Here is a 14,520-nt window from a genome sequence, read left to right as displayed (position 1 = left end):
TTCTATTTTGTTTAATCTTTAACATATTAAAAAATATAAAAACAAGCATTAACACATCATTTGAAATAGAAAAATATATATTAATTTTGCAAAGGCATAATAAGAAAATATATGCATTTTAAACATTTCACAATAATTAGATTTTAACTTTCAATTCTGATATAGAAAAGCGTAATTATTAAATTTGAGTACCATACATAAAAACAATCAAACGTGAAAAATAGCTACAGTCTACATAGGAAAAAAATTTTTACAACTATTTATTATTGTTTTAAGGCCACAAAACAGCATGATGTATTGGAAATCAGAAGACACAACTTCAAATTTAAGCTAAGGTTTATTATACTTGGGCAAAATACTAACCTTTTCCTTCTCAGTAAAATAACACTAATAATTGTTCTTTTGTTGTTGATCAGTCATTTCAATTATGTCTGACTCTTCATGATCCCATTTGGCAAAGATCCTGGAGTGGTTTGCTATTTCCTACTCTAGTTCATTTTACAGATGAAAAATTAAGGCAGAGTTAGGGGACTTGCATAACGTTACATAATTGTCTGAGGCTGAATTTGAACTCATATCTTCTTGACTTCAGGTTTAAGGATCTAATCTACTGTGTCACTTAGATACTCCAATACTAATACTACTTAAGATAAAACAAGGTAAAGTATGTAAAAAGCTTTGTAAAGCTGAAGTATTATATGTATTAACAATTATTCAAACATCTCACTTGATACGATAATTTCATTAGGTAAACAGTACAAACATTATTATATTCTTATTAAAACATAAGGAATTTAAGGCTATATAAATGATCCCATAGTTTATACTCAAATTCAAGTTTTCTAAGTCCAAATACAATATTTTTTAGCACTAAATTACATTATCTCTTCCTCCAAATATGACAGCAAATGCTTCATCACTAGTTATATGACTATCATTTGGTATAACTAAATTTGGTAAAAGTTAAAGGAAAATGACAACTCTGAGACAATAGATTTATTTTTTTTAAAGACATAGTCAAGGTTAGTCCTAGTTTAAAAATTATTATATTCAGATAAATATGGATAATATAGGTAAACAGTTGTTTTTATCAGTGTTTGTTTGTTTGTTTTTTTAATCACCCTTTGGCAAGAATAACCACCCTTTTCTTCCCACTCATTCCCATAGCCCTAGTACCTATTGATCATATGCTGCTTTCCCTGCCTAAAGATGTTTACAGCAGATTCATCTAAGACTGCCTTTCTTGAGCAGTGCCCCATCCTCTGAACCTATTCTTTCCCCAGAATCAGAACTTGTTTCACAGATGAAAATGAAGATGGTATAAAAGAAGATAACATTGAAAAAAAAAAGGAACTTAATTATTCTCTGCTTCATTACTTTAAAGAAGACTATCGATTAGCAATATTTTGGAAAGCAATGTGATAAACTGATTTCCATGATGTGTTCTTGGACTAATGAATGATTTAAGATGTTTGGCACTTTTTCCTTCTGAATATAATTCTCCCTTCCTTAGGAAGAAAAAAAGTGTAACTGAGCACAGGGATGGTTACAATACCTATAAACTTATACTATTTTAAATCCCTATTTATAAGACTGCCTCTGCCTATAAATATAGGCTTTGTGAGCAATACAGAAGTATAGGAATAGAATTAAAAAGTTGTTTTACATTGGCATATTTAATCTTCTAATTATCAAATTATTTAAAATATAATAATAGGTACAATTAAACTCACAAAATTCTGTTCCCAACCTGAAAAATCTGTCAATAGTAATAATTAAACTCTTCTTTTCCAATGCTTTAAGAAGATAAATAATAGGAGACAACATTGTGTGTGTGTGTGTGTGTGTGTGTGTTTGTATGTGTATATAATCTCATATGATCCTCATAACAACCTTGTAAGGTAGACAATTCAAGAATTATCACCTCTACTTCAAAGATGGAAAAAAAAAAGTTTCAGCGAGATTAATTGACTTGTCAAACTATTAAGTGTTAAGCTGGGTTTTGTACCTAGGTCTTTTCCCAAATTGGAGCCCTGGTAATCTTTATATAATCAATGCTGCTTTCTGTTAAGGAAGGTTATGGGGTTCCCTGAACTCATCTTTTAAGTTGCCATATTTTGTAGAAACACTAAATCAGAATATGCTGGAGGCCCTGAATGTGTTAAAAATGAAGCCCTCCCCCCACTCATACCAAGTCATTCTTGCTTTTGTTTGCATCCCAAAATGGACTCCCTGAGTGTTTTGGGGAGTCAAGGCAGGGAAAAAATAAAAAATGATAGCCTTTTCCCACAATTTCCATAGATTCTATTGGGAGAAAAATTATGTGTGTATATGTATTCACACAGAGATAAGCATAAAGCAAGCTACAAGAGTGATGAAGACAAAGAAAAGTTTCACACAAAATACTGTAGGAAAATTTGAAGAAGGAAAGTGTTGTTCCACAGTTCTCTTTTACTCACAAATTAGCACAAGTTAAAAAGTTTAAAATCACAAGCAATTTTTATACTAAGTACAATTGCAACATTGAAATAACTAATTCCCAAATTTCTTAATCATTGTTCTTAAAACTTCACAGAGCTCTTAAATTAACAAAACAGACAAATCACACAGAACACAACACAAATTATAGACTGTACAGTCACAAATCACACATAGATACAGTTACAACATTAAACAAAACATTTATCACATATAACCAGAGAATGCCCAAAAAGGCACTCAGAATCAGATCAGACTAGATGTGTCTTAGAAGACACCCAAACCAGAGGATATCATCCATAGTCCTGGAATTATACCATTCTCAGAATTTAATGCCCATTGGCATTTTATTATTCTGAGAATCCAGATGCTAGCAAAGACAGACAAAAACATAAACAGATCAGATTGTGTCCTAAAACATCCAGACTTACTCTCCCATGGCCGAAATGGAGTGTCCACTGTCGGGCTGGGGATGAAAACTGCTCTTTCCTGGAAACTCTGGGGAAAAAAATCCAGAGAGCCAGCCTCTCCAGGCCAAGAACCCAGATCTCCAGCTACCCTGAGGCCCAAGGTGGAGACCCAAAGGTCTCTAATCTCTAATCCTGCTCTCACTTTCTATTATCTTGGTGAAACCTCCAAATTGTAATGCTGGAGAAACTGAGGCAAGCTAGAGATTAGAGAGTAATTAATATTTTATTTGGATTTCTGAGAGGGAGATGCTGGGGGGCATGCTGCCCCCAGGGCTGATGAACAAAGCATCCAGCAGCAAATGTGAGTTCTCAATGATATATTTATACACAGTAACTAAACAAAGGCAGGGGAGTGGAGTCCAAACTCTGATGAGCAAAAATCTCCAGGCAGGAAACATTAATCTGGTTCTAACAGGTTGGGAGGGGGGGTAGGACCATAAATTCTAACAAACTGGGAGTTAAAAAGGTGTCCAGCTTAGAGCCAGAAAGTCTGAAACTTATAGTTATAAACAATGCCAATTAGGTATCTGAAATAGGACATCTGGAATCTTATCTTCTGGAATGCCACATCTCCATAGCCCTAATTAACTCAGTTCTAATGGACAGAAAAGGAGGGTTGCAACCAGGAAAACTGAGGCAAAACAATTAGGGAAACTGAGGCAGGGTAATAAAAGGGAATTGTGGCATAACAAAAGGACAATTTCAATGGGAGAGTGGGAAAGGACTCAAGGAAGAACCCTTGATATGAATATATCCTTAATACGAAGATATGCAGTTTTAAAGAAATTTTGAAATTCACAAATGAGAAGGAAGCAGTATGTAGGACATAAGGGACTCCCTGTTTAAAGACATGGAAGTATGATAAAACATATCTGGTTCAAGTAGCCCATCTGGAATATAACACAATGTGAGTAAAGGAAAATAATAATAAAGAAATAAAATTGGCAAAATAGGCAAAAGCTATCTTTTCTCAAATGTCTTGCTACCTGATACTATCAATATGTCTTGCCAAACCTTAACCCTAACTATATCACTCCAGTTCATGCATCAATGAACAGAGCTGGAGGGGAAAAGGAGAAAAAAAAAAGCAAAGCACAACTAAAACATGTTGAATGGGTTGAATACAAATTTTTGTTATATAATTTTAGCTGGGCCTTCACTGAAGCAAGGTAATCCTTCAAGGATTTTCTAATCAACTGGATATCCCACTCTCCACAACAGCTATTCCAAATCTCATTTCTAGAGAAATCGACCACAGCATGTGTTCTTTCCTAAGAACCTTGCCTTGATACTTTTCTCAAAAAAACTGGTCACTTGTGAGGAGCTCTCTCTTCTCTTCTCTGCCTTATCTCAAATTACTCAGAAGTCTTTCCCCATTATTTTAATTCTAGTCTCTGATGAATAGATAGGAAAAAAAAAACTCTTAATTGAAGAGGATTCTGGGAAGATGGCAGAATAAGACAGAAAATACCATGATCTCCAAATTTCTTCCACAAAATATCACTTCAAGGTGATTTTTGAGTGGCAGAAATAATTAAAAGTTGGGACAAAGCAACAGTCTTCCTAAAACAACTTTGAAGGACCTTAAGAACACCCCCAGGGGCAGATTCAGCCAACTGAAGTGCATCCTTGTCTAGATAGACTTCACTGAATTAACAGCTCCCGGGAGCAGGTGGATTGGGGGAGGCAAGCTTGATTCAGGAACTTTCATCTCAGGGACTATTTGAAGAGCCAACAGTGGAGTAGGGGAAGACTGTGGAGGAAAATCAGGTCCATCTGATGCAGTTCCCCAAGCTGTGTTTACCAGCTAAGAAGACAAGCACATACACATATATGCAATAGCACAGGGGCAGGGACCTTACTGCCTTTGAATACTTCCAAGGGAGAGGAATCCCTGGTTTCAGTTCCAGAACAAAGGAATTAGCTAAAGTTTGCAGGTATGGAAGAACTGCAGGGAGCAAAAGCTTTTGCATTGACAGTGGAGTAGAGGCCCTAGTTGTGGCTCTCCTAAGAAGAATGAACCTGCCAGAAAGAGCTCAAAAAATAGCAGTAAGAAAAACCTACTGGGCAGCTAGGTGGCACAGTGGATAGCGCACCAGTCCTGAAGTCAGGAGGACCTGATTTCAAATTTGACCTCAGCCGCTTAACACTTCATAGCTATGTGACCCTGGGCAAGTCACTTAACCCCAATTTCCTCAAGAAAAAAGAAAAACCTGAGGCACCAACCCTCATAGCTCAGGATTAGAACCTGGTAATAATAATAAATTGAGGAGGAGGAGGAGGAGAAGGAGGAGGAGGAGGAGGAGGAGGAGGAGGAGAAGGAGGAGGAGGAGGAGGAAATAGTAAAACTTAAAAGAACATCACAGCCAAGTTTTAAAGCAACCAGGTTAAGAATAAAGTATTATAAGAAACAAGAAAAAAAAATAATTTAAATACTATGGAGCTTCAATCAGATTACACAAAATCTAATGCTTCCACATTAAAAGACTAAAGAACTTAAAACATATTTCAAAGAGCAAAAGGGCTAGGTTTGCAACAAATAACTTACTCAGCAAAGATGGGTATAATCCTGAATTGAAAAACGGAGTGAGGCAGAGGAAGGACAACTTTCACATATTTGTGACCTAAAGACCAGAACTTAATGGAAAATTTGACCTATTAGACCCAGGAGAAGCATAAAATTATTAAGGACTCAATAAAATCAAACTGTTTACTTCTTATATGGGAAAATGTTATCTATACTCTTAAGAAGTTTCCATTAATTGGGTGGTTTGAAAGACCATATATAGATAGGAGTTTTGGAATTGAGCTGAGCATGAGGATGATTCTAAAAAATGAAACTGGAGACGGAGAGATAAAATGGAGCAATTATCTCTTACAAATGAGAGATGAAAGGAAGAATTGTGACAGTGGAAAGCAGGTACAGGGTTGGTAAATGCTAAGGACTTATTGTCATCACAATTGAATGAAAGAAGAAATAACAGATACACTTAAAAGGGTATAAAAATATCATAAATTTAGTAAGAAATAGGCAGAAAAAAAGAAAAAGAAAAGATGTACAAAAATATTTAGAGCAGTTCTTTTCTCAAGGCAAAGATTTGGAAATTAAGGGGATACTCATCAATTGGGGATTGACTAAATAAATCATGATATATGATTATAATGGAATACCATTGTTCTATAAGAAATGATGAGTAGGATTCTCTCAGAAAAATCTGGAAAGTCCTTCACGAGCTCATGCAAAGAGAAATGTACTGGGTACAAAATAATAGCAATGTTGTAGGATGATCAGCTGCATGAATTACTTTGCTATTTATTGTCAGCAATACAAGGATCCAAGACTACCCTGAAAAATGCTATCCATACTCAGAGAAAGAACTAATTGTGTCTGAATACAGATTGAAGCATATTTTTAACTGTATTTTTCTTGAGAATTTTGGGTTTTTGGGGGAAAGAGGAAATCTTTGGGGTTTTTTGCAATATGACTTATATAGGAATATTTTGCAAACTTTCACATGTGCTTTCTCAACTTGGGGGAGGGGGAAGGTAGCAAGAAAGGAAGGGAAAGAATCTAGAACTGAAAGTTTTAAAAACAAATGCAAAAAAAACACTTTACATGTAACTGGGAAAAGTAAAATATTAAAATAAAATTAAATTAAAAAAAAAAACCCACCAGCACCACCAAAGAAAGAAAAAGGAGGATTAGGAGACAGGATAAGGCAGAGACTTTTAAAGTGTGTGTAGATCAAGGTAGGAGTAGGTAGGGAAAGAAGATAAATGAGAGATGTTTAGAGGGATAGAAGGAGTAAAGAATAAAAGATTAAGGGAAGTAGATAAAGGAGGGTTCCTGAAAAGAGTACAGTTTAGGAAGGAGTAGTTTGACAAAAATAAAAAATGTGAGGGATAAGGAAAAAAAAAAGGTGAGAAAGGTAACAATGAGAAAAAATAGGATGGAGAGAAACATACAACTAGTAAATATAACTTTGAATGTTAATGTGAAGAAAGCATTCATAAAACAAACATGGATAGCAGAATGGATTAATAACAGTATGTTGTTTGTAAAAAACACATTTTAAAATGAGAGATATACATTGAGTTAAAATAAAAGCTTAAGTAGAATTTATTCTGCTTTAGCAGAGTTTTAAAAAAAGCAGGGGTAGTTAAATAACTTATAGCTAGAAATAGATAATGATACTATAATTATGGGAGACTTTAAATTTCACCTCTCAGAATCAGATAAATCTAAAAAGAAGTAGAAGAAGAAGAGAAGAAGAAAAAGAAGAAGAAGAAAGTAGTTAAGGAGGTTAATAGATTTTGAAATAAGCTAGATATGATAGATATCTGTAGAGAACTGGATGGGAATGAAACAGAAGACACTATTCTCTAGGTGGCATATGGTACCTTTACAAAAACTGACCACATATTAGCATAAAAATGATACTTAAATGCAGAAAAACCAATATATTAAATGCATTCTTTTTATATCTCACTGAAATAAAAATATATTCAATAAGGAAGTATGAAACACAAAAACTAACAGGAGACTAAACAACTTAAGCTTAAAGAATGAGTGAGCTAAAGAACAAATCATAGAACCAATAATTTGATTCAAGAAAATGACAGTAATAAGACAATATACCAAAATCTATGGAATGTAGTAAAAGCAGTGATCAGAGGAAAAATTATATCTCTAAATGCTTATATCAATAAAACATAGAAAGGGCAAACAATTTTTTAAAACTAGGAAAAGAACAAATTAAAAAGCAATAATTAAGTACCAAATTGAAAATCTTAAAAATTATGGCTGAGATTAATAAAAAATTAAGTGTAGGAAAACCACTGAATTAAAAAATAAAAGTAGGAGGTGGTTATATGGAGGGGAAATCCCAATAAAATAAATTACTGAAAGAATCAGAATAGGCAATCTGATTTTTTAAAAAGAAAGAAGAAAACCAAATAAACACTATTAAAATTGAAAAGTGTAAATATACCACTAATGAAGATAAATCAGAATTATAAAGTTATTTTGCCCAGTTATATGTCAATAAACTTAAAAATTTAAGTGAATGGGAGAATATTTACAAAAACCTAGATTAAGAGAAGAGGAAATAGATTTTTAAATAAGTCTATTTTAGAAAAAGAAATTGAACAGGCCATAAATAAGCTGCCTAAGTAAAAAGCACCAGGACCAGAAGTATTACAATTCTATGAATTCTATCAAATTATATGAATTCTATCAAACATTTAAAATTCAACTAATTCCAATATTAAACAAATTACTAGGAATAATAGGCAAACAATGACTCCTACCAAATTCCTTTTATAAAACAAATATGTTATTGATACCTAAATCAGGAAGAGCAAAAAGAAAGAAAATTATAGACCAATTTCATTAATGAATATGTATGCAAAAATCCTTATCCTAGCTAGGAAATTATAACAATATATTATAAAGATTATACATTTACATATATATGTACATAGACACAAACACAATTTACATACATTGTAACCAAGTTAGATTTATACTAGCAATGCAAAGATTGTTTACCATAAAGAAAACTATTAACAATCAATTATATCATTACAAAAATATTATATGATTATCTCAATAGATAAAAAAAAGCTTTTGATAAAATACAGCATTCATTCTTATTAAAAAACATTTGAAAATATAGATATAAATGGATTTTTTTAATTTTGAGAAGCCTCTATCTAAAACCATCAGCAATCATTTCTTGTGATGATAAGCTAGAAGACTTCCCAAAAAGATCAGGAGTGAAATAAGAATTCCCATTATCACCATTACTATTCAAAATTCTTAGAAATACTAGCAACAGCAGTAACAGAAGAAAAAGAAATTAAAGTAATCAAAACAGGCAAAAAGGCAATAAAACTATCTTTTTGTAGATGACATACTTGGAAAATCCTAAAGACAACTAAAAAGTTAGTAGGAACAATAATTTTAGTGAAGTAGCCAAGACTAGAAGGAAAACAGAAAATGGTGAGAACATTTTTACAGGCAGTTTCTCAGGTAAAGGTTTCATATCTCAAATACACAAAGAACTTTGTCAACTTTATAAAAATATGAGTCATCCCCCAATTGATAAAGGTCAAAATGAATAAGCAGTTTTTTTGTAAATAAATCAAAACTACATATGATTATGTGAAAAAATGCTCTAAATCACTAATGAAGAGAGAAATGCAAATTTAAGCAACTTTGAGATATTTTATATCCATTAGATTGGTTATAATTATAGAAGAGGAAAGAGAATGTTCGATGGAGATGCTAATCCACCAGTGATGGAACTGCGAAATGATCCAAGCAATCTGGAATTCTGCCCAAATTGTTATTAATTGCTGCCCAAATTGTTATTAAAGTGTGTATACCCTTTGACCCAACAATATTATCACCAAGTCTGTTTCCCAAGCTGATTGGGGAAAAGAAAAAGAACTTAAATGCTCTCTTTGTAATGGCAAAGAACTGTAAATTGAAGGGATGTCTGTCAATTAGGGAATGGATAAACAAGTTGTGATATATAATAGAATTACATTATAAGAAACAACAACCTAATTGATTTTAGAAAAATATAGAAAGACTTGCATGAAATAATGCAGGCAGATAAAATGAGTAAAACCAAGAGAACATTAAACACAGTAACAAGACTGTTCTAAGAATATGAACAACTAAACCAGTTTGAGTATTTTAAATAATACTCAAAACTACAAAGGACCTATGAAAGAAGATGCTTGTAATATTGTGCACTACTGTACAAAGAGATACCAACTGGCAGCCCTAGATTAAGGACAGACTGAAGAAGAGACTTATACCCAGAAGCGGCATACTGTGGTGAAGAACTATTATAGGCCCTAGCCTGTGCATACAGCAACGGGGAAATTAAGAAGCAAGTATCAATGATGTGGCTCAGACCTCAGGAGTGGAACAGGATCTCTGCTCCAACTTCTAGCCTAAACTGAAGTCTGTAGAGGAATAGCTAGAACAAGAATACCAGACTAAAGGGGAGTTTGCAGTGTTGTCAACCTTCAGTGCAGTCCCAGTCATGGCATTCATATAGCCCAATGATTCTTAAATTTTTTTCCTCCATCAATTTCCCATATAAATTGCTTTTCTTATTTTTTCTATATTTTTAAGCCTTTTGACTTTGTTTTGATATTTTCTCATATGTCATTTTGGTTCATCCTAATTTTCAGGGAGTTTGTTGCTTGGGCAAAGTTTTGTACCTCTTGTACCAAGCTATCTTTCATCATACCTCTCACTTCTTTTTCAATTTTTTTCCTCTTATGAACTCATTTCATTATAAACATTTTAAACTTTTTAAAAACTCTTGCTTTATGCCTTCTAGGAAATCTAGTTGAATTTGTGCTTAAGCTATGATTTTCTTTGAGGTTTAGTCCATTGGTATTTTGGAGTTATTTTCTTCTGAGTTTGTCTTCTGAATATCCCTGTCACTCTAATAGCTTTTTATGGTGGGATTCTTTTTTCATTTCCTCATTCTTCTTAAGTGGTTTCTGAATTTGGGCTCTAGGTTAGGCCCGAGCTCTTAACATCTCTGAAGAGAATATTTACTGATTTTTCTTTGCAGATGACAATTGTGGAAGTATGTATAGAAGAATTGTATATGTTTAACATATATGGAATTCCTTGTTGTTTAGGAGAGGAGGGAGAGAGGAAAATTTGGAACACAAATTTTTGCAAGGGTGAATGTTGAAAACTATCTTTGCATGTATTTTGAAAATAAAAGGCTATATATAAGATCTAGATTAGTCTTGGATCCTCTTCTTGAACTAATGAGTGTTGTGTGCTTTTGTTTTCAAAGAGATGGCTCAGGTTCGGGACTCACAAGCGTTCAGTGCTCCCAAAGAGGTCTGATACAGGGCAAAGTTTGATCATTTTCCCCCTAGCATGAGTTCTGTAAGCTCCTAAATTGAATTTAAGTCTGAGCAATAAATTGGTTAGTTTTGCTAGACAGTTCTCTTTTTATTTTTATTGTTTTATTTTTTGTTACAAATAAGAGATTGTTATCTGGAAACGCAAAGAGGAAGCATATATATGTGATATAAAAACAAAATCTATCAATAATTATTTTTAAAATGTTGGTTAAACTGACTACAAAGTTATGAACATACTATCTACATTAATAATATTTTCCCAAATTACTACTTACTACTTCTATTATACACTAATTTGTTATGGAGCACCACCAAGTGGTAAAATATCAGATTTGCTTAAATTATCAGTTAAAAAAACATTCTTCACTAGAGAATAAGAAAACTATCAAAATATGCTATAAGCATTTGTCATTTTTATAATATAGAAAAAGAAATTGAAATCCATTTCATGAAAAGGGAGAAATATTTTTCAATCTAGTTTCACTCACAATATTTAAAAATTAATCATCAGTTGCCATATCAATAGCATAAATGAATGAGTAGAAATAATTCACTGAATACATTTAATACTACTATTGTCATTAGATTCACTAGAAAAATAACAGGTAATCATGTCAGAGTGTAAAGTTATACCATCTCATAAGATGCATTAAAATTGTCGTGAGAAGCACCATAGCAATATTAGATAAAAAGTAAGTAGTGGAGGAAAATCTGGTTTTAAGTCTTGTCTCTTATACACACTAGTAGGTTCCAAGTTTATGTCATTTCAACTTCTTAAAATATCCCAAGCAACTCTAATAGTATAAATTACAGTTTGAGTTGCTGATGTGCATCAGTGGACAGTTTTTATGAAGGTAAGTCCCTACACAGATTAAATCACAAGACTGAACAAAAAATAAAGATGAAGACTGAATTATAAATACTCCTTCATAGAACAAGTTTTTCAGAGGATCTAATTCCTTCTTAACAGAAGATATATTTTTCACAGGTATAGAGGGATAAGAATGTCCTTCAGATTCCCAGATCTTCCTTTTCTAAGGAAAAGGGAGAATTTCTTATACATCCCCAGTAGTCTTATTTCTATTTGCATGGCAACAGAAAACAAAAATATAGCATTTTTTTCTTTTCAGTTTCTCTACTTGCCAGAGGCAAACTAGGTAGCAGAAAAAAAAAGTACACTCCAAAAATGCAAAGGTTAATATCCTTTAACACTTTTTCTACCACATACAAACCTTTTTTGTGTGTGTGCAATATGCCATAAATATAATCAAAACATAAGGGGTGGGGGCAAATAAAGAAGGATGAAGAATACAGTTTAGTTAGTATTTTAAAGCATGTGACAATTAATATTTCATAGGAGTACAAGATCATAGATCATAGAACTAGAGCTTGAAAGGACCTCAGAGAAATCTAGTCTGACCTCCTAATTTTAGAGATGAAGATATTACCAAAGCCAGCATCCACTGAGCTGTGCTATCTTAGATTGAGAATTCTGCTTGTCAGTAAAATCAGAACAACATTAAAAACCTGAAATTGATTACACTGAAATTTGTGGCTGTTTAAACTTATTTCAAATCTTATTTTCTAAGTGCTTGCAAATATGGGTCAGTAAAAAATGTAGTTAGAATGAGAATATCAGAAAGCAAAAACTAATAAAAGCTTCATTTTAGAACAAGAACTTTGAGCTGCTAACATAAAAAGGTAGAGAAGGAGAAAGAGTTCTTTCATTAGATTATAAAACCTGCAATGAAAATAGAAATTCCTTTATTCTTTTGTTTCTATACCCAGCACCTAGGATAATGTCTAACACAGGGTAGGCACTTAGTTGATGATTGATACATAACTGTATCATGGGGAAAAACAGCTGGCTTCATACAAGACTTAGATCCAGAGACTCAAGCATTATGGAATATGAATTATCTGGGTCACCTTGGTCAAGTCACTTAACTCCGCTAAGTCTAAGTTTCCTTTTCTCTAAGATGAAAGTATTAGACTTGAAAGGACTCAGTTGGATGGGACCCACAAGTGAATTCTATGGTTTCAAGTCATATTGATGAAGATGGTTTCCTTCTAATACCAAAGGAAAGGATACATTAGAAAAAAAGCTAAGGCAACAAAACAAGGATTTGATTCCGGGATATATTATATCTGCAATAGCTGATTGTAATCATATTCTCAAACTGAATATAATTGACTCTTCTATCAAAAAATTTTAATGGATCATCAAACATAAGGCTATCATGGGGGTCACTATTAATATTCAGTGTTTGAAATATTCGATAAGTTTTTCTAGTGGTGTTGATTTTGAGCCTTAGTTAATATTTAATGTATACCTACAGGACTAACTGAAACTATACTGGATCTTTGCTTGGAATGCTAGAACTGGAAGGGAATTTAGGAGATCCATGTCCTCATTTTACATATGAAGAACTTTCATTATTTAATTGTTGATGGCTTTTGTATCTCATCAATCTAAAGTCCTATTGATGTTTCCTTTGAAAACTCTATTGTATGCCTATCCTCCTTCCATTCTAATCACAACTGCCCTAGAGTTCAGACTATTACTTTATCTAACAACTTGCTTTTTTCAGCTTTGTTTCCCTTTAGTACCTTGAAATTCTTTTTTTCAATCTTTCTGCATGTATCATGCATTTTCCATGCCTGGAATGCCACCCTCCACATTTCTTCATCAAGGTTTGATTTAAGTGTATTTTTTTTTACAAGCCTTCTTTAATCTTGCCTACACAAACTGATCTCTCCCTCATCTGATTTCATAGCATGGTTACCACACACAGCCTTCAAGTAGATCTGATATTATTTAGATGTTTGAGTATTTATCTTTTTACCTTTCCTAGTTATTATGGCATCTTATGCTTCTTTAAATTCATTATAGAACCTATTAAATAGAGAACAAAAGTTTATGTTCAGTTAATATATGTTCATTTTGTATGATTTGTAATTTTTAGCATTCAGAGTTGGGTTTCAATGAGAATAAAACATTGGTTCTGCAAGCTATACTCATAACCTCTCAACTTTGGTCATTTTGGAACAACTAACTGGGAATTCAGCTGTCATTTTAGCATATATGCCAAGCACTGGATTTTTGCTGCAGTAAATGAGACAGCAAGAAGGTATGAATTCTGTTCTTGGTTTGATGTTAATTATTACTGAAATGAAAATTATATTGATGAGAGGCCACCAGTGATGGATGTTGTTCTCTTTAAATACTCTTTCTAATTTCTCATTTCATTTAATAGCATTGAGCCCTTATGGAGACAAGGGTTCACTTGTCCTTGAAGTTGGTTCCTACAAAATAAAAAGTGATACTTTCCTTGATTGGAAAGAGTGTACATTGAATAATGTGAAAAGCTCTTATGTTCAAATCTCATCTCTCTCACTTATTATCTGGATGACTTTGGGTAAGTCACTTTATCTCATGGGTCTCTGTCATCTGTAAAACAAAGGAGTTAGGACTTCCGAGGTTGGGGCCAAGATGGCAGAAAGGACACACCTTTCTTTCTGACCTTCTCCTACAACTCTCAGACTAATTAGCAAATCCAGCCTCTGAATTAGCTCTGAACCAGCAGAATCCATGAATATTGGGAATGCAACAAATTACTAGTAAAAGATAATTTCAAAGATCACCAGAAAAGGTCTGTTT

General features: G+C 33.1%; 1 protein-coding gene across 5 annotated transcripts in view; it reads right to left on the bottom strand.

The window, feature by feature from the left end:
* RB1 (RB transcriptional corepressor 1) overlaps positions 1 to 14,520 on the bottom strand; it is a 172,437-nt gene that overhangs the window by 140,315 nt on the left and 17,602 nt on the right. The gene's annotated exons all lie outside the window — the stretch shown is intronic.

Source organism: Sminthopsis crassicaudata, chromosome 3, assembly GCF_048593235.1.
Source record: "Sminthopsis crassicaudata isolate SCR6 chromosome 3, ASM4859323v1, whole genome shotgun sequence".
NCBI lineage: Eukaryota > Metazoa > Chordata > Mammalia > Dasyuromorphia > Dasyuridae > Sminthopsis > Sminthopsis crassicaudata.
The sequence above is the reverse complement of the archived record's forward strand: the minus strand, read 5'-3'. Positions and strand labels throughout refer to the sequence as shown.